General features: G+C 43.9%; 1 protein-coding gene across 4 annotated transcripts in view; it reads left to right on the top strand.

Moving 5' to 3' along the window:
* LRRC32 (leucine rich repeat containing 32) overlaps nt 1-21,635 on the top strand; it is a 127,534-nt gene that overhangs the window by 24,247 nt on the left and 81,652 nt on the right. The gene's annotated exons all lie outside the window — the stretch shown is intronic.

The following is a 21,635-nucleotide window of genomic DNA, read 5'->3' on the forward strand; positions in this document are numbered from 1 at the left end:
TTAACTCAAGGGAAATCTGCCAAACTAAAAAGTACTTTTCAAACTATTTCACTTTTTGTAAAGCGCTTCTTGCCTCTGTTAGCTGCTTCGCGGCGCTCTGCCAGGGAAGGATGCGAGATGGAAGGCGGTTGCACACAGGCGATCATGGCGCACCTCAGTAGTCCCACGGATCCGTCTGTACAACCTCCTTGGGGTCCTTTTACAAGTGGTGGAGGGCAGGTGGTGGTTGGTGGTCGGTGGCCGGGGTTGCGCTGGTGGTGGGGGATCAGTGGCCAGGAGCTTTAACAGGAGCGGCTGTGTGACGGGTGACGACAATTTTATGCGTCTGACGGGCAGAAAAAAGACAGCAGAGAACTGCTTAAGTTACCTGAGTCGTACATCTCAATCATAAGAAAATAATGACCCAACAGGAATGAATGTATTTATTTGGGATTTTTTTTATTGTAGTATTTACATCACTTTTTAGTCATTTCAGTGCGTGCGCATACAGGCTAGGAGAAGAGAGCTGCAAATCAGAGGGTTCGGGTAAGAAACGCACTGAGGACCCAGTGCTACGGCCACTGGAATTATGCGGCAGGGAGGACCAAATTATGTGGCATGGTTGACCAAATTACGCGACATCAAAAGGCACATTATGGAGCGTAAAGCAGCAGTTTTTGTAATAGTATTTCCTCATTATTTTGTCATTTTACTCATGCATTAATGCAAATGTGAGTGTGGGTGATTCTATGTGTTTTAAGAACGAATGAATGAATGGCTGAAATAACTAATTAATTAACTAATTAATGTGATTTCTGGTTCGCAGGGGGACGTGGGTTTCCAGTTTCTTAGATCTCCCCCCACTCTTATGAAAGTCTAGGGATACATTGGGGTTCAGTGGACCCCTCCCACCTGGGGCTCCGACCGATGCCACTGCACCTGTTTTGCTAATGACAGTTACTCCTTGGAAGTGGTTGGTCTCTAAACTTAAATGCACGAGGCATGCTCAGCCCTTTAAGTATAAAGTGAGCACGGGCTGTGAGCAACGCAATGTATTGAACTAGAAGTAAGTAACATGTAAAGTTTGAACTTAAAATACGAGTTTTTTGATAGTCCTAAAAATGAAAGTTGGAATTGAAGGTACCACGCATGTCTTGATGTGCGCTTCCATCCTGAGGGAAAGGGATTCCCACGCCCCTTGACGCGGCTCCTGGTAGCAAAGCAGCATCTTTTCACCCATTGTTGGTTCTGGGCCAGGCTTCCCCAGTGAGCATCTCTCGAGCTGCTGGTAGTTCTCTAGCCGCCTGTAAGTAGCTCTCCCGTGTGCATACACGGACTGCGACATTAGAAGCTTGTGGCTGGTTGAATTATTATGTATCCCAAAATTCCAGACGAGAATGTGAGCATTTTCAGAACTCATCAGCTGATGTTTGGAGAAAATGGCTAAACTTTAGAAACATATTTAAAGCTGATATTTCAGTGATAAATCATGAGGCATTGGGGTGACCTATCCATTAATAATATCATTACCTGTGTGCCGGGGGCATTGCAGACGTGGCTGTTGCATTTTACTCACCAAGAGGCATTGCACATTGACAAAGACCTCTTTCCGTTACTGCTGACATCCGTGATGATGCAGGAGGCGATCACAGCTCGTAATCTTGCAAATGGTGCCCGCTCTTGTATACTTGTCTGATGTGGTCACTATTGCAACACTACTTATAATATTAATAGCTCGGGATGATTTCCAGCCCCAAGGAGGTGAGAGGTGCGCTTACTGGATCCTCGCCGGCGGGTTTGCCCTCACTGACAGTTGGGCCCTCTCAATCCATTATCGGATTTGAAGCGGCGTTGGTGCACAGCCCTTCGCGATTCTCAGCGGTGAGCATGCATGGGTTCGGATCCCCTTAAGGGTGCGAATAGTTTTCTATTCATATTGTTACTGGGCTTGTACCACAGTTTGTCAGGATAACAGGGATAATGTCTACTCATGCTTTTAATGTCCTCTAACTTTACTCACCTGTAGTTCCTTCCACAGATTTTTAGTTTATGGAGTATGTTATTCCTCACCTCAATTTTTATGACTGTCTGATCTGTTTCTCTTGTTTTAGTCCGGTTTTGTTCTAGTTAGAGACTCTTTAATGGTCTCAGTTCGCAGACCCTCCTTCCGGGGATGGTAAGCTTTGGTATTGGATTCTAAAGTAAGGAAACTGTGACTAGATGTCTCTATCAGATGAACAAGTTACTTACCTTCGGTAATACATTATCTGGTAGGGAGGGTGCCCACTATTGCATACTTGTCTGATGTGGTCACTATTACGACTCTAATAATAATATTAGTAGCTCAGTAATTTTCATTGATCATGAGTAGCTCTTATTACAGAAAAGGTTAGAGACCCCTGGTCTAGGCCAAGACTAGGTGCCACCATCAGAGGGCGCCAGAGTACACCTGCAAGAAGTAATGGTTGCCCCCATGCTGGAGAAGGTGTTGGTAAATAGTAGAGTTATGGCCAAAGCGCATGGGCCTGCCTCAACACCTTCAACCATTCCAGGTAATTCAGAACCTAGTGGCTCCTCTCACATGTGGCGCCCCAGATTCAGTCACTCATGCCCCCTCCTCCAGTCTCGCCAGAGGCTCCCGGTTAAAGGATGAACACAATCGAAGTTTCTCTGCAACGTATGAGCACTCCTCGTGCTTCAGACTCACATTATGGAGCATCTGCTCTCCAGATATGCTTGTCCCCTCACTGCTAACCTGGGTATCTGATCCAGGGTCTCTAGAAGCAGGCAAGAGGGTAGGAGGCTTTTGGCCTGCTCTGTTAGGGTGTGGAATCCGTGTGACATGTATTGTATTGTATTGTATTTTATTGTATTGTATTGTATTGCAATTGTATTTATATAGCGCTTACGACCCCAACGAGATGTTGAAGCGCTTTTCAGCGAATAGTATGCTACTCTGGAACCCAAAATGGTTTAGCAGTGGATTAGTATAGGGAAATATAAATTGTTGATTCGAGCAATGGACATGTGAGTCTGATAGTTGGATGTAATTGAATAGAGGAGGGAAGAGTCTAGAAAGTGTTATTTGAGACATCATAGTAGTAAAAAGAGGTTTGGGACGGCCCAAAGGAGGGATAGAGGAGAAAAGAGTCTAGAAGGGTTTATTAGAGAAATTAATAAAAGTAAAAATTAGGATTGGGATGAGTAAAAGGAGGGATAGAGGGAAGTCTCTAGAATGTGTTATTTGGGAGATCATAGTAGTAGAAGGAGGTTTGGGTTGAGTCAAAGAAGGGATAGAGAAGGGAGGAATCTAGAAAGAATTATTCAGAGATAATAGTAGTACAATGACGTTTGGGAAGAGTCGGAGTGGAGGAAGAGGCTATATCGAGGGAGGTATAGGATGAGACATAGAGTGGTGCACTGGAGAAAGTTGAAGGTTTTTTTGTTGCTTTTTTCTATAGTAGGACTAATGTAATAAATATACAGATGCAAAACTACATAGAAAGGTATACATGTAACTGGAAAATAATAAAGAGATATAAAGTTGTGTTATATAAAGTTCTATATGTGCATGTATGGATAAATACTGCCTTAGTAAGTTTAGGTGCTTGACTACAACTAGGCTATAATCTAAAGTTTTTACAGCACCTTCACCTACGATCCAGTCATTAAGGGGCATATCAGCCAGGGCAGGCGATAATTATCGCTAAGCGCGCTTAGCGCGAGGATAATTATCGCCGGCTATCGCTGAATTTTATCCCTGAGATAGCGTGCTATCAGCAACGTTTATCTCCAAAGCGATAAAATTTCAAGCGCAAGCTGCCAAATGTGCGATTATCGCTGGAAATCCAGCGATAATCGCATAACATTTGGCGATAGCTTTATGATAGGGCAGGGCAGGCTTAGCCATTATATCCACCTTCCATTGGATATAATGGCTAAGTCAGACTGAAAGCAGGCATAAGGAAAGTAGCGATAACCGCGGTTAGCGCTACTTCTCTTATCGCTACGCAGGTTAGCGTGCAGCTTGCTGATAGGAGAAATGTCTGTTAGCGACATTTCTCACGCTCTTTTGGGACGGAACACCCACTTTGCATCAAATTAGCGATGCAAAGATGGGCGTTGCGGAAAAGGGCGCAAAGGCATTGAAACACGCGCTAGCATGTCTTTGCTGATAGGGCGATAAAATTATCGCCTCTTTTCGCCCGAAAACAAAGAGGCGATCATTTTATCGCAGGGCCTTGATGATATGCCCCTAAGTTTTTAGGTCTCGCCTGACCCAGTGCATGCGCTGGTCTGGCGAGACTTTTTGAGAGGGCTCCAAAAAGTGCTACCAGGCCAGCCTAGAGCTACAGTGCATGTACGCGGGCGCGCGTGCCGCGCTTGACCGCGATTACTTTCACTTTCCGCTTTGATGTTTGATCGCGATCACTTTCGTGGCCGTGTGGCCGCTTGGCATAGCCAATAGGTCTCGCTTTTGGGACCTTATAAGTATTTAGTTATGCAACTGTTGCATGGATAAACACTTATAAGGTCCCAAAGGCGAGACCTATTGGCTATGCCAATGCTTGTTGTACTTAAGCGCCAAGAAACCCTTGGGTGTACTCTCCCTACGAGTGTTTATAACAATAAGTGGTAAAAACGTCACTTTGTCTATGGAAGGGTCCTAGAGCAAGATGTGTTGTAATCTGAGTGATCAAATACAATATGCATTCCTGCACTGTGTCACTGAAAATCTCATGAAGTGTTGCAGGGAGTCTTCTGTTCTTAGTTCAACCATGGCTGATGTTGGGACCCCACTCAGATGAGTTGCTGTCTTGAATAAAACAAGGGATGCTGGAATTATGCGGCAGCTCAGGACCCTATTGTGCAAGAGGGTTGTCCACATTATGCAGCAAGAAAAGGCAAATTATGCAGCACAATGCGACACATTTGGTCATAGTATTACGTAATTATTTTGTCATTTTGTACTCACAGTAACTCTGTCTGGGCAAAGATTATATGGCAAATGTGGCAAATCCATAATTATGCGGAAACTACTCCAGCCGTAGAATTGCATAATTCCAGTGGTTCTAAATGAATGGTCAGAAAAATCCCAGGTTGAGTACTTTATCCATCTCCAATGTGGTTTGAGTCAGGCGACTCTGGATATGAGAAGATAGGATAAACTCATGTGCCACAGGCGCAGAGAACAGACGCACCCCACCCTTCCCTTTCAAGCAGGGGGGCTGGCCATGACTGGGCTCTGTCTCAGTCCCCCCTCACTGTGATTCATCCTGGCCCTCCGTCCAGCAGATACCGGATTCAGATGAGGCCCCTCGCTCAGGCCTCTGTGGCGTCGCAGTCCAGTGATTGCAATATTTGGATATGTTTTATTATGAACACACCGGTATTCACCAAGGGCGGTGCGACAGGATACAGTTTTAAAGGCAGGGAAATGAGCCATCAGGATAAGAGCCAAGGAAATCTCGGCAGTCCAGCAGATGCTTCCTGAACTCCGTGCACCCCCCGGAGCCCCCACCCCACGCTCACAAGGCAGACTGATTTGAGCTCTATAGCTGCCTGTAAGGATACCGATGTCGCAGGTTGGGGGTGAATCCCTGTTTTTCGTGGCGAATCACACTACATATGAAGCGTCACAGTCACTGCAACAGTGAACTGTTTTTATAGCGCTTACTGTTGTCTCGCGTTTATTTAGCGCTGTAATGTACAGGTTTTACAGTTAACCCGGCACTTCCCGATCATTTAGGCAGCAATGCAAGGACAAGCCAGTCACAGAGAAGAAAGTCGATTCCCACCGTATAAACATTCGGGAGAGACGATGTGGCCTCAAGATCAGAGATGCAGACTTTAGAAGTCCCGGCGTGCGCTCAACAGCCCGTGATTCTAGGCAGTTCCGTTCATCTCCCCGTGCCTATACACATTTAAAAATACAAATGTGATCTTGTGTAATGCAACTTGGTGCTCATGTAAAGCACTCTAATCCCTTTCGTCAAAATTCGCCCTATATAGAACTGGAAAAAAACATTCTTCGTATGTACACTACACATCACTCGTGTAGACAGCGCCTCATCCAGTGAGCTGGAAGCCCTTGCAAGGGGTGCATTTCCAGCCTCGTGACGCGGCTCTTTTTTACTACATTCCGAGTTTTACAGCCTCCCTTGGTCGTAGAAGTACACAAACTAGCTTCACTTGACCTGTTGGGAGGGGGCGGCTGGAAAGGGCAGTGGGGGTGAAAGGCATTTGTCAGAGTTCTATCCTGGCTTGGAGTCGCTGTCAGAAGTCAAGGAGGGACAGAGCTGGACAGGCTCACGCCTTTCCTCCACTCCCAGCAGGGCTCTGTGCAAACAGCTAATGGACACACAGGAATATACACACTATATGGTCAGTCAGTCAGGCAAACTTTTATCTATTAAGACCGTAGTCCATTAAAATTACCATCAATACATCCAATAGGAAATACATACTATATTAAATCTAAAAATACATCTAATTAGTAAAACATACGATATAAAAGCTAAAAATACATCCAATAAGTAATATATACAATAGAGAAAAGAGAGAAGAGCTGGGAGACCCCATAAATAAGCATCAATACCTCACATGTTAACTACCAAATCTTTTAATACCCCGTGATTGCACTTAAAAATCTCCCATTTCCACATGTAACATCCAAAAATCTCATGTTCACCAATAAACGTTATTGCTTGATCACGATTTAGATTCCATCCTTGTTACAAATTGGTTTTACAAATACTTTCCGCACATTTAAAAGCCATAAACAATCCAATAAATGATGTGCCCCGTTACATTTACGACTTCATGCTGCACAGGCCCTGCTCATCTATCATTCCTGTTTTTGTCCTCCTATCTGCACAGGGGGTAGTTATCCGAGCCCTACCCCACACCCCTGAGCTTGGGGTTAGGTAAGACCTCATTAATGGAAAACAGTCATCGTTGACCCAACCTTTTAGCAAAAGCTGCGTAGATGATTTACCGCAGGTCCTCCTCTCTGGCACTTTTTTTTTTTGCATATTTATATAGCGCGAACTCGACCCGAAGGTATTGGAGCGCTTTACATAGCACCGCATTTACATTACACATTCAGGCACGGAGAGATTAAAGTGATTTGCCCAGAATCACAGGATGTGGACGCGACCCCGAAGCTCGAACCCTGGTTTTCTGCATCAAAGGCGGCAGTTTAGCCGATGGACCACATCCTCTCTTCTTATATGCAAGTGCTCGTACCTCTGATTTGGGGATCCTCGGTCCCTGCTCCCACTGATCCAGCTTTATTGTCAGTCTCTTACAAATGTCATTCAACGCTTGTCTCGCTTGGTTTGCCCATTCGGGGTGCCGTTCGCAGGCTGGGACTTTGCTGGTTTTAAATTTCTACATCTTTTTACTATCGAGGAGCTGGTCGGATAGTGGGGCGAAACGGACAGGTGCGCTCACCACGGAAGGCTGACATCGTGTAGGGACTGCGAGGACCAGGGTGCCTTGGACAAAAATCATCGAACGCACCTGGTCCTCTTCCCGGACACACCTCCTTCTGCCTCCAATTGCTTCAAAACGCCTCACGGCCCCCGCTTCGCGGGAGCCGTTCGCAGGCTGGGACTTTGCTGGTTTTAAATTTCTACATCTTTTTACTATCGAGGAGCTGGTCGGATAGTGGGGCGAAACGGACAGGTGCGCTCACCACGGAAGGCTGACATCGTGTAGGGACTGCGAGGACCAGGGTGCCTTGGACAAAAATCATCGAACGCACCTGGTCCTCTTCCCGGACACACCTCCTTCTGCCTCCAATTGCTTCAAAACGCCTCACGGCCCCCGCTTCGCGGGTGCCGTTCGCAGGCTGGGACTTTGCTGGTTTTAAATTCTACATCTTTTTACTATCGAGGAGCTGGTCGGATAGTGGGGCGAAACGGACAGGTGCGCTCACCACGGAAGGCTGACATCGTGTAGGGACTGCGAGGACCAGGGTGCCTTGGACAACAATCATCGAACGCACCTGGTCCTCTTCCCGGACACACCTCCTTCCGCTACTTAATTGTTCCCAGTTCACGCGTGAGCGGGACGCGTGCGGGGCGAAGTCCGGGGCGAAGCCCGGGCAAAGGGCGGGCCCGTTTAAGCCCGTTCAAGCACGCTCAAGACCGGACCGGGCCCTCTCTCTTGATTGTCGTGCCTGTGAGGAGAAATTATGGCCACACGGTCGAGAACACAGCCATCAACCTCAATAATTGCAGGTACATTGGACAATTTTCTTATTAGGGCAAACTCGGTGGTTAATAATGAATTGGTAATGTTGGAACAACGACTCTCGGAAGGCATTGAAAGTGCCAGGAGATCTTCTCTCGGCCTACTAGCAGCTGTAAGAACCCCGGAGAGATTGGATAACTCTCATACTGCCCTAATGAACAGCATTGATCAAACAATTGATTCGGTTCTATATGATTTAAGATCTAGTTCAACTGTGGCACCGGATGTTCCTACGGACCAGGGGAAGGAAATACTTCCAACTGTAACTCATGGTTCACGGGAGGGGGCGATACCCAAAAGGAAAAGTGTGAGGAAGTTGAAGGGTGGTAAAAAGCCTAGGCTAGATACTGACGCCTCATCTACTGAGTTATCAGGTATTATTGAAAACCAGACTCTAGCACCCACAATAATAAGTTGTAATCAAACTCCTCAACTCCCCCCACCCCTCAACAGAGTTGTTGGATCAGAGCGAGACAGTGAATTGCTTGTTAGCTCACTAGTTAATGCGCTAAAAGTTTTAATTCACCCCCTTTTGGCTAGATTTGATTCCATCAATGACACGCTTATAGAAATAAAAAAAGCTACTGGAACTATTACTAACTGTTTGTTAAACAAAGGAAGTTCTATCCCCAAAATGAATAATGATGCCCAAAAACAATTACCTGAGTCCTTGTCCCTTAGGGGGGAAAGTTCAGGAGCTCCACCCAAAAAAGCAGGAGGGGGGGTGGTTACTGACCAACAGGCCTTGGCTCAATCTATGAATCCCCAACAGACTTCTGTCGCTCCCCCCTACCCCATCCAGAATTGTGTATCTGTTCAATCTAGGCCTGCGGACACTGCTGAAGAATCGAATGCCTATAGTGGTATAATTGGAAATAACACCAGTGCACAGGGTAAGCTGGGTAGGAAGGATGTGATTAACTTACCCCCTGAGGCGGCCCCTTATGTACTTGTGCTGGCTGGAATTCCTAAGTATACCAACTCTGATGTAGAAACCTATGACTCTCTTAAAAACAAAGTCACAAGTTGGTTAAATACCCATAGGCCACTTCCGCATTTTGTAACCACAGCTGTTTTGATGGTTAGGAGGATTAATTGGTTGGGAAATTCACCTAAACGTCACAAGGGCGATTGTGTCCTGGTGAACTTCAGAGACCCCAATATAGTAGCATACATCCTCAATTGGAGGGGAAAACACCGAGAGACCTGTATTCAACCTTTACCACTCTCCTATTTCTACCCCCCCTTAAATAACAATGCATATGCTGAGAATGCAGAGGGATGGACTAGGGTGGGCTCACTCTCTTCTGCACCTCGCAATTGTGATAATTCCTGGCCATATTATCCTACTGCTTATACTGTTCCATGCCACAATAGGTTTAGTCTACTCGAAGAGGTGGACTGACTGCAGGTTGGATCTACCTCTTCTGTAGATGAAAGTGATTCCGTATTTGTGCAGACTGAGGAGATTCCACCAATTGATATTACCAACAATGATCTCCGCTGTACCTCAGTTAACGCTGGTATATCTCCCGACCACCCACGTCCTAGTTTATCACTAAAGATCCTTTCCTGGAATATAGCGGGTCTTAACAATAAACTTGACTCCCCCGAATGGGGCCTTTTTATAGATCAACATGACATATGTTGTTTCCAGGAAACATGGGCTAGGATTAATTATCATCGAGTAGGATTTGCCTCCTTTTTTATCCCGGCAATTTGGGGAGGTAGAGGCCGACCGTCTGGTGGCCTCATCATTTGGGTGGCAACTCATTTGGGTTGTACCGTTACCCCCATTAGTACTGGATCTGATGATGTTCAAGCCATAATAGTGAAATGGCACAGCAGGGTACAGATGGCCCTGGTTAATATCTACTCCAGACCGACTAGTATTTCTACAGAATCAAAAGCTGTGGAGGTTTTATCAACGGTACTGGCAGAGTTACCTGAGGGTATTCCTCTTGTGGTGGGTGGGGACTTCAACTCCCACTTTGAACCCTTAGAGGGTTTATTAGATTCTATAAACCAAGAAGAGGATGATTCCTGGGACATCCCACAAGTAGCTGGTCCCATAGTAAGATCATGGACCCCATTGGCACTTCAAATTACCTCTCTATCGCTGGCCCATTCCATCAGAGCGTGTAACGGACGCTCCAAATCCGATAATCCCCCGAAGTCGACCTTCAATGTATCGGGCAGAGAAGCCCATCTCGATTACATCTTTGTTAAGTGCAAGGAATGGAATCGAGTTTTGGACTTTCTGGTGTTTCCAAGGAGGGAAAGTGATCACAACCCTTTAATTTTGGATTATGCTCTGTCCGGTTTGGGTCCTATTGAACCCTTGACGACTCCAGACAGAACTGAGAATCTTGCCCTCTCCAATAATAGACGGAGGGTGAAATGGTCGAAATTGGTCAGCAATCCGGAGGACATCTCCAAAATTTATGGGAAGGTTAGCTTAGCTCTGGAACAAATTGCTGACCATATTGAGTCTAAATTAGTTTTGGATTTTAATAGTGAGATTGCTGTACATAATGATGCACTCTATGCAAGTCTAGGAGATATCTTGAATCCTGTAGTTCCCCTAAAGAAACACCAACCCAGGAAACATGCATGGTATAATCGAGCTTGTAGACTCGCAAAAGCTGATCTAATGACAGCATTAAAGGAAAATGCTGAGCGAGATCTAATCAAATACAAAAGGCGTGTGTATTGTTATTTGATTCACCACGCCAAACTTGAGTGGGCCAGTCAGAACTGGGCCGATCTAACATCTGCTTTGGCGGAACGAGACTCCTTTAGATTTTGGAAAATTGTCACCACCGGTTCCACTGATATGGTCTCTGCTATTAGCCCGAATATTGCCCCGCAAGTCTGGGAAGATCATTTTACACTTTTGTACAACAACCCAGCCCCCAGCCCAACTCCTCTTTTATCTGAATCACCTCTGATTGATGATTTCACTTTTAATCCAATTACTTTTACTATATCTGAAGTCCTGACTGCTATCGCCGCACTCCCAGCAGGGAAGGCTCCAGGCCTTGACAAGGTCCCTGGCGACCTTTATAAACATGAACCAGAAGTCTGGGCTCCTTATCTTTTAATTATATATAATGGGATCGCAAGGGGTATGAAGATTCCTTCTACTTGGCTGGGCGCGGAGGTGGTCCCTATCTATAAGAAGGGATCGCCTCTCCTCCCAGTCAATTACCGGCCTATCAGCCTTATTGACGTAGCCCAAAAACTGTTTGCCAGACTAATTATCAATCGTATACTGGACTGGATTGACGAGGAGGAGATCCTAAGCCATTATCAGGCTGGCTTTAGGAAATCTGTATCTACCATTGATCAGATTTTCAGGTTTAACATGCTCTACTGGAAAACTGTCATGGTTGAAGGTGGATCCCTATACACAGTTTTTGTAGATCTCCGATCAGCCTTTGACTTGGTCCCACGTACCAAGCTATGGGCTGTTCTTCGTGAATTAGGAATTCCACCTTCCCTTCTGGACATCATAATCCGATTACACACTGAAAACTATGCTAGGGTTAGATGTGGGAGAGAGGGAAAATTATCAGCTAGTTTCCCTGTCAACAGAGGTGTCCGCCAGGGCTGCGTCCTGGCTCCCACTCTTTTCTGCCTATACGTAAATGGAGTTATCTCCTACCTAAACAAGGTTTCAAACAGAGACGCCCCAAAGCTGGCTGGAGTGGGGATTTCGGCAATTATGTTTGCAGATGACACCTTGCTACTTGCCAAATCCCCTATGGGTATCCAGCGGGTATTGGATGGGTTTGCTTCCTTTTGCCAGGACAGGGGCTTGGAAATCAATACTTCAAAAACAAAATTTATGATTCTGAATCCCCCAAAAAAATCCCGGCCAAACCCAACCATTGACGGAATTGGTTTGGAGAGAGTCCGTGTGTTTGAGTATTTAGGAGTGACAATAAATGAAAACTTCACATGGACTCAACACCAAACCAAATCACGATTAAAATTAACACAGAAAACTGGGGCTATTGCTAAACTCTGGAAAAACTCCTACATAAAACCAATTGGCCCACCTTTAGAAATTTATAAGGTACAGGCCAGAGCGGCAGTAATCTATGGGGCGGAACTATGGGGCAATAATTGCCTGCAATCATTTACGGTCGTGGAAAATAACTTTCTACGACAATTATCATCTTTACCGGCTAGCACCCCACTTCTTCCCCTTAGGCTGGACCTAGGAATTAGATCCATTAAGGAGGAATTAGCCTTAAAGCCTCTAACCTTTTGGCGACGTTTATGGGCAACCGCGGAACTCAATACCTATAGACAAGAACTTTCAGATTTACTGAAGTACCAAATTATACAAAACCTTCCTTGGTTAAGGTATATCAAGACAGAGTGTGATAGGTTGGGTTGCCCCTCCCTATGGAGTTCTCCAGAAACTGCATCCAAGGCCATATCACGTAAAGCCCTGGTAACATTGTTTTATGAAAGAAATTGCTCGGTCTGGCTGACCTCTGATAACTTGGGCTCCATGACAAGATCATTCATTTTAATGAAAGATTATTATAGGTTGGAGATGGTCTTGGATGATATTTACCCCACAACCTTAAGAAAAATGTATCTACAATGGAGATATAATTCCCTTCCCATCCGCGCTCTTACGAATAGATGGCGCCCTTCAACTGATCTTAATTGTCCCTCTTGCACCACCCACCGTGAAAATGACCTCCATGTAATTTTCTTTTGTCCTTTATACATAGAATCCAGGAAAAAATGGATTATCCCTCTATGCAAAAGATGGGGTTTTAGAAAACACATGGAGGCATATCGATTATTGAAAACGGATCTATCGCCTCTAACCGTTTTTGCAGTTAGTAAATTTTTAGATGCAATGTGGAAAATAAGGAGAAAGCATTGTAAATATGATACTATCTAGTTCCACACTTCTCTGTTAGATCGAATGATGCAAATTATGTCTGTTAACGTGATTAGTGGCTTTTCCAATCATAACTGTATGATGGATATACTCTTTTTTCTTTTTTCTTGATTGTAAAAACTATGAAATTTTATGTCCAATTGTGTTATAATTGTGGAATTTATGTTTTTTTCTGTGTTATCTTTTATGACTAATTGTAGTCGAAATAAAGATTAAAGAAAGGTTTGCCCATTTCAACTCACTATTTTCAGCCTCTTCTTTACAGAGGTGTGATATTTTATGAGTTCCGTCTCTTGCTAATCGCAGCCAAAACCTCAGCGTGGCTACGTACCTTAAATGACCCCAACAGTAGGTTGGCGCTCCACCTTTGGTGCTTCAATCATAGCTGAAGGTGCTAGGAGTCTTTTCACACATTACCCTCTTCATAATTCCAGTCCAGTTTGCCACCTAAGGTTGAAACTTCCACACCATACTGGAATTGGGGGTGGACCGTTGCATTGTATGCTGACAATATGGGGCGTAGGGGGGACCACCATACTTCCGGCTGAATTGCTTAAAGCCCCATACCGAAGCCAATGCTGTAGCATTTAGCGATTCTATGTGATCTCTCCAATTTAGCTTTGCATCTAACCACATGCCCAAATATTTATACTTCCCAGCCACATCCACTTTATTTCCACCCAGGAACCAATTAAACTCTCCCTTTCCTTTCCCCCACATCTTTACCTTTGTCTTGTCTAGGTTACCAGTGAGCTTTTTCCTTATACAATAATCATGAAAGACATCCAGTTCTTTTGTAAACCTAATTCTGTCATGTTCAATATCATCAAATCATAGACATCAGCATAGACACAAAACATGCATGCCATTCATCTTGGGTCATAGACCTATTGCTTCCTTTAACGAGTTAGATCAATCGGCCAAAAACAGAGAGAATAATAGGGGTCCCAAAACACAACCTTGCTGCAGGTCATTCTTCATCTGTATTCTCTTCGATAAGGTACCTGCAGTATCTAATGTTACCCGGGCCCAATTCTGACTATATAGCTCTTCGGATGAGCTAGAAGCCCGTGCAAGGAGTGCATTTCCAACCTTGTGACTCGGCTCTTTTTTAGCACATACAGAGTTTTACAGCCTCTCTTGGCTGTGAAAGTACACAAAATAGCTTCATTTGAACTGTTGGGAGGGGCACAAATAGCATGTGTGCATGTTGTTCCCATTCTTTGTCAGGATCTGTAAATCAAGTTCTAAAACACAATAGTGCAAATTTATTATTTTATAGCAGAACATAGCACCATGGTGCAAAGGTGTGTGTGATATATAGCATAGTATTTGTACTAGAAGGATACTTTCAAGTTCAAAATACTTTGCTTAGACGAACTTTACAACTTTTCACCCATTGGATCTGTGCTGTATAGCACAGCACAGATGCCATTTGTAAAAAATGTTATTAGGAATGAAAACATTTCTCCTTCTCAATGCCTGCCAAAAGGAGGTTTTCATTTTTGGTGCAAAGCCCTGTCTACCAATTTTAGGAAATAGTCGTTTGCATCAAAAATATGTGTGGTAGCATGGGTACACTCATGTACCACCCATGGGATGCCCCCTTGATGCAATGTAACACCAAGCAGCACAAAGCCGTATTTGCATTACTTTTAAGACTACTTTCGGCGCTGGATAGCAAATAATTGATCAAAGTGCCCAATTTTACTCATCAGGACTATTGGTGATTTTTACATCTCACCTGAGATAGCACATGCAAGATCTTTCATTACTTAGAAAAACCTAGAAAGAGTTTAGAGCCCTCCCATTACTTATCACTGGTTGACTTCATCATCATTCTTGTTTCCTTCCTTCTCATTGGTCAGCGCGTGCCAGTTTCACTTTCACTCTTCGTGTGTTTATCTCTTCAATGAAGCAGTACTGATTATTAGTATCTTTGCAAGTGAAGCCCTTGATTTACAAGAGTTCCAATTGATGTTCATATTGGGTATACATACCCTTCACAATTAAGTGCACCCATTATGTGCCATTTCTAACAGAACTTGTGTTTGTGGCATGTGACAATTGCAGCGTGAGGGGGATTTCGAGGAATGATGCAGAGGGAAAATTAATTATTTATTTGATTTTCCCTCTGCATCATCCCTCGAAATCTCCCCCCCCCCCCCCGCTGCTCCACTGCCATACATCACTGTTACCTGCATGGATCGCGGCTGGACAATTGTTCAATTACAATAAGGAGAGGATGTGGCCTTACGCCAGAGGTGCCAACTTTGCAAGAGGGGACCTAGGTCCAAGTTTCAACATTGGCTCAACATCCTGTGAATTTAGACAAATCACTTATCTCCTCTGAGCAAATCATTTCATCTCCCTGCACCTCAAACATGAATGTGACCTTGTTTAATGTAACTGGTGTTCATGTAACGCACTGCAATAACTTTGGGTAGAGTTAACGTTATAGAAAACTGGAGAAAGAAAAAAGAAAACATAGCTTATAATGGAGAGTTTTCAGCTTTGGAGTCACTGTGTGTTTCAATTACTTGTTCGTCAAACTAAAATTTTAACAACTGTGCATTATTTGTGAAAACGTTTACTTTTAAAAATGTGAGGAATTGTTTGAAGTGTCTCTTTTTTATATCTGAGTAAACCGTAAAAAAGATACCTGCATTAATCTTTTCTCACAATTTAAAGACGGTTACATTTAGTTCCTGGGCTGTTTGCCATATATATTTCAGGATAGTTCATAATAATATTGGGTGTGCTTTTCAGCTACAGTCGGGAAGGCACCAACAATACATGCCTGGGGGCTGATGTGGTTAGGTCTCTGCAAATCAGTACAAGCACTGGCAACGCCAACAGGTCTCACCTGTGCAAGATCTATGTTCCTTGTCAATGTTTGTTCTTGTGACACATTGTACAGCAGCATGGCTGCTGTGCAGCATGGTTGAAAGCAAAAGAGAAAAGCACTATGACTCGGCCAATGCTTTTTTAAATTCACCTTCAACCATGCTGTAAAGCATCCTTGCTGCTGTACAACATGGCAAAAAAAAACCATCGACAAAGCCAAATAATAAGAGTTATTTGGCTTTGTCAATGTTTTATTAGCCATGTTGTACAGCAGCACGACTGATATGCAGCAAGGTTGAAAGTAAAAAAAAAAAGCACTATGATGTGGCCAGCGTTGACAATGTCATAGGGCCTTTTAAAACTTTACTTTCAACCACGGTGCACAGAAACCATGCTACCATACAACGTGTCTTTAAAAACCGCCGACAAAGCAAAATAATAGAGCTATTTGGCTTTGTCAATGTCTTTTTTAGCTATGCTGTACAGCAGCACAGCTGCTGTGCAGCATGGCTGAAAGTAAATGAGACAATACCAATAGGTCTTTCTTATGAATGCACTGGCAAGTCTGACCTAAAAATCCATGTAAGTTTATGACTGCCCTCCACCCATCTGTGCTGCTGCCAGAAAAAAAAACCCATAAATGATCTAGTTATTTAAGACACTTTAATAGCAGTACCATGTCATGTGTGTGCCTCTGAAGGTTCAAGCTCAGGTAGCTGGATAAATAAACACAATTATCACAGATTTGTGGAGTGCAAGCACTTCTTTTGTGGAAGCATCCAACGTCTGCCCAATTGAAACATGCACCCCTGGCTCCCAACATGTGGACGGAGCCAAAGCCCCTCTCTAGTGATGCTCACACAATTGTCTGGCGAACCAGACCATTAAAAAGTGCTATGATGTGTTCAACATTGACTCTCTGATGGTCTAACAGTAACTCCAATGGGTTGCTTCAATGTTGCTTCTCTGTTGCTCTTCAGTTCCTGGGTAGGCTCGGTATAGTACTCCTTGGTGGTTTAACAGTCCCGCCAATGGTTTGCTCCTCTGTAGCTCTGAGTTATAATACATATAATGTCCCTTTGTGGTCTAACAATGACTCCTTAGAGTTACTCTACTACTGCTCCAACGTCACTTCTGGGTAGATTCCATATAATACTCCTTGGGGGTTTATTAATTTGGGTTGCCCCGCTGTAGCTCCTGGGTAGACTATGTATAATGGCCCTTGTTGGTTTGACAGTGCCTCCAATTGGTTGTTCTACTGCTGCTCCTCTGTCTTAGATTTCTCATAAACTCTTCTTTAATTAGTGAAAGAATGAACGAGGAAGCATATAAAGGGCACAGCTACTCGGAGAATGTCCCGGCGCTAATCCAACAGGAAACCTATGGGCTAATGACTTAATTATGACCTGAACAGATATGTTTTTAGCCTTTTGCGGAAGCCTTTTTCATTCTGCATGTCCCTAAGTTTATACGGTAAACGATTCCAAGTTTTGGCAACCTGAACCATAAAAGAAGATCCTCCTGTCCTAACCCACTCAAAGTGAGTAACCACCATCAGCCGCGCATCACTAGAGCGGAGCACTCCTGTTCGACAATACAGCGACAACCTGGCAGACAAATACTGCGGCTCTGTCCATAATAAGCACGATGGGCTAGAACCAAGGTCTTGAAAAGAATTCTCTTTTTTACTGGCAAACAGTGAAGCTCAAGTAGATGCGAATAAAAGGCAGAGCGACAGGAGAGATTAAATAATAAGCGAGCCCCCGCATTCTGTGCCACTTGCAGACGCTGAAGAATATAATCCGGCAGGCCCAGATAGAGGACATTGGTGTAATCAAGATGCAAAATGTCCAAGGCCTGCACAAATGATCTCTGAGCCTCCCAAGGGAGGAAAATTAAAGAATACTTTCATACAGATTGCTGTCCGATACATTGATTATTGATGTATACACGTATATGTTCAGACTAGCCCATGCTATTGAGTTTGATGAATAGCTCATATAGGAAGCAAAAAAGTAAAAAGTTGTAGTTGCTCGTATCAATCTGAGATGCATTCCATTCCATCATTTTTAGCCTGTCTGTACTACTGCAAACCGGCATCAAACATATTCAATTCAGTTGTGAGTTTGCCCCAGAAGAGGAGTCCCATCAGAGTTTTTAGGCCATATCCCCTAGAATCAAACACACATTTTATATGCTTCTTGAGTCTCAACAGTGACGAACCGTGAAAGTGAAATTCCTTGATAAAGAGCATATTGGAGAATCCAATTTATTTCAATATCTTTTCAGTCCTTTCTGTTCCTTCTAGCATTCTAATAATTCTGGCCAGGGTTTAAAATGGCCAAGAAGTGGTTCAGTCCAGATAATGTGCAGCTCTAAAAGGGTGCCCCGTTGTCATCTCACTTACAGATACCCAGTCGCGGCTGGCATGGCTCGTGGGGAGGGGGTTGCGCGGGAGGTAGCGCGGGGGAGTTTAATTTAATAATAAGAATTAAAAAAAAATGTAACTTGCATTTCCGCCGACCGGGTCCCCTATCTTCTCTGCTCCATCTCTCCTGCTCTCCGGCCTCCGACAGGAACAGGAAGCAGGCAGCCAGGCTCCCTCCCCTAAGCCAAGTGATTGGTCAGGACGCCACCCAGCCAGGGGCTTATGGGGAGTGTGCATGACTGGTTTGAGGTGCCCCAGAGGGCCGACCAAAAAGTCTTTGCGCACTCAGGACTGGGCACACCACTCCTCCTCTGCTCGCAGAGCAGCCCCACCCACTCGCCCACCCACAGCCAATGTTTCTGCTTATCGCACTGCGAGAAATCAGTGGGGCGACGCTCCTCCACCCTAGTGGAGGAGCTGCCCCTGCAGATACCATCTTATATCAGGCTGGCATGGGGTATGGAACTTTTTGCCTTGGTCAGTGTGAGGCACTAGTCATCTCAAAAATATATCGGCCAAACTCTGCCTGTTCAAGTTGTTTCAGCCCAGAATTTTTTAACTGAGGGTTTTGCACCAGTATTTATGTATCTGAGAGTTTTATATAGCACCAGCCAGGTAACAGAGCACTTTGCAACAGAAAATGTTGACATCAAAGTTATGGTGTCATTTTAGGTGTGAGCAACTTGGCTCGCAGGGTGATTCATGGTCATACCGGCGGGGTGATGGGATGCCTATGAAGTAGAGTAGACTATCCATAAACCTGTGTTTCTGAGGGTATTCTCCAACTTCTGGCATATACATTCCAACCGTGGATATAGTGTGAGATTTACTCCTGTCAGATGCAGGAGTAAGTCCATATCGAGAGCAGCAATGGCATTGAACATCACAAAATTGGTGTGGATCTATGGAAAATACTTACTCCATAGGAGAAAAAAAATCAGTTCCTAATGGAGAAAAAAGAAGTTTCAAAATGCAAATACACTTGTGCGGTACAGTAGTACACTCATGGAAATTTAACCATAGTAGAAACATGGAATTCAAAAAAGAATTCCATGACTGTCCTTGGAAAACTGCGGCTGTTAACAGACTGCCAGGAAATGTCCCAGAATCATCTGGGAAATCAGTGGCAATTTACCCCACATGTGGACATATGATTAAGGAGATAGCTTAGAACAGTTTTTATAAATCAGTCAAGTAAATAAATACAAATCCTTAAATGTAGACATCACAAAAACTTAGGAAAGCGAACCACAAATCTGTTTTTTGGAAGAAACACACATTTCCCTTCCTAAATTCGTAAATTTTATAACTTCGGATTAAGATACCCCAGTACTTCAGTAGCTCGTACACTTCAAGTTTGACAAGCAGTCTCCCACAGGATCAAAACTCATCTCTCAAATTCTTACTTTTGTTCTGAACATACTGCACGCATTATTTTTGCACACTCCTTTTTCCAGAAGCAGCGAATTTTATTTTGGTTAGTTTGTGATGACGTTGTTTGTAACCCTGGCCTCGTGGAGAGCAGCCAATTAAAACAATTTGCGGTCTGAAATCTTCCTTTGGGACATGAACAAGTGGGCTTTTCAGCATCATTTTAGGATAAGGTTGCAGAAACTCAGTCTCGATGTCCCATGGCGAGACACGAGCATGGACTTTCTTTTTCTTCTCTAAGTGATGCATGGCCACAGAGACTAAATGCAGTATAGATCGCCGTCAGTGTCCCTTATGTTGAAGCAATATGTCTCTCAAAGCCCGAGCTCCTCCAATGAGTGTGCATATGCACACCAAGGCCGGACTTGCTGTAGCGGGCACTGGGCATTTCCCCGGTGGGCCGGAGGGATGTGGGCTGACTTTGTACCCGTGGGGGCCGGTTTTGTACCCCTGGGGGCCGGCTTTAAAGCAGAGCTGCAATATCGGCCCCCTGTAACAAAAGCGGAAGCGGTGCTTCCCAACAGTCGAGCAGCAATCTGCCAAGGCTGGTTGCTATTCTCAGTCCAGCCGTGATGCACACTAACTTCCCGACATTTTAGTTTCGCAGCTTGCCTGCACTAGGGCAAGGGCACCCAAAAATTCACTTTCCTCAAATATTCTAGGTCTGGAGTTATAACCAAAAAGTAGCTTGCCCTCTGATTTTTGGGCGTATTTGGATAGTTGAACCGGGCAAAAAATAGGCCCGGACACCAAAATAAATTTGGCCCTCATTAGTGGACTGGATAGCCAATGGCCCATGTTTGTAAATTGGGCAGCTTTGAACTTGTAAAAGTATGCTGTATAAGTGTTTTTGCAAGATATGGAAACTGCATGGATTTTAGCTTGCTGCAGTCAACGTTTTTTTTAATTTCACGGAAATCAATAGTAAATACTAACCCCCAAACAGCCCAAAAATTCCCGTACACTGACTTGTCAGACCAGCCCTTCGGACACTGCTTGATTCCCCAGTTTGACCCTGCGTATGTGACCCCTCTACTATTGGGGCAACAGATAGAAATATGGTTACTTACTTACCGAAGGTCCAAACGTGTGCGGAATTTCAATTAGAACACCAGTGTTCCGTAGGATGTATGACGTTACAACGCATACTATTACAACGCATACCATTACAACGCATTTTTTACAACGCAAGTACTACTACAACGCATTACTTTACAACGAATACTTTTACAACGCAAAACCTATTAAAATACTGAAAAGTGCTGTTACAACGAAATCTATTACAACGCATACCATTACAACGCGAATTTTTTTATTTTTTATTTAAAAGTACAATAAAATCTGGCACGGGATGCAGGGAAATTAGGGGTTTTAGGGTGGGGAAGTGTATTAAAATGTGGAGAAAAACTGAGCGTAAATCTACTGAAATGCATTACCAAATTAATACTCGAGTATTAAAATTAATACTCGAGTATTAAAATTAATACTCAAAATCCCCAATAAAATTCCGTTTTCACACATTTGAAAGTTTAACAAAAATAACGATAGATTTAACAACAGTGCTTACACATTTTTATCATGATTACATCGGAAAGTAAGTAAACAGAGTAAAACAGAAGACACATACACATAGGCGCCATTTTAACCATCTCACTTGTAAAACTTGTCCTACAACACTTTCTATGAAAACAATACCAAAAGACATGTTCCAAAATGGATGCCAAAACGGAGCAAATGAGTGAAAACAATACATTTTAAAAT

This window comes from Triturus cristatus, chromosome 8 (genome assembly GCF_964204655.1).
Source record: "Triturus cristatus chromosome 8, aTriCri1.1, whole genome shotgun sequence".
Classification (NCBI taxonomy): domain Eukaryota; kingdom Metazoa; phylum Chordata; class Amphibia; order Caudata; family Salamandridae; genus Triturus; species Triturus cristatus.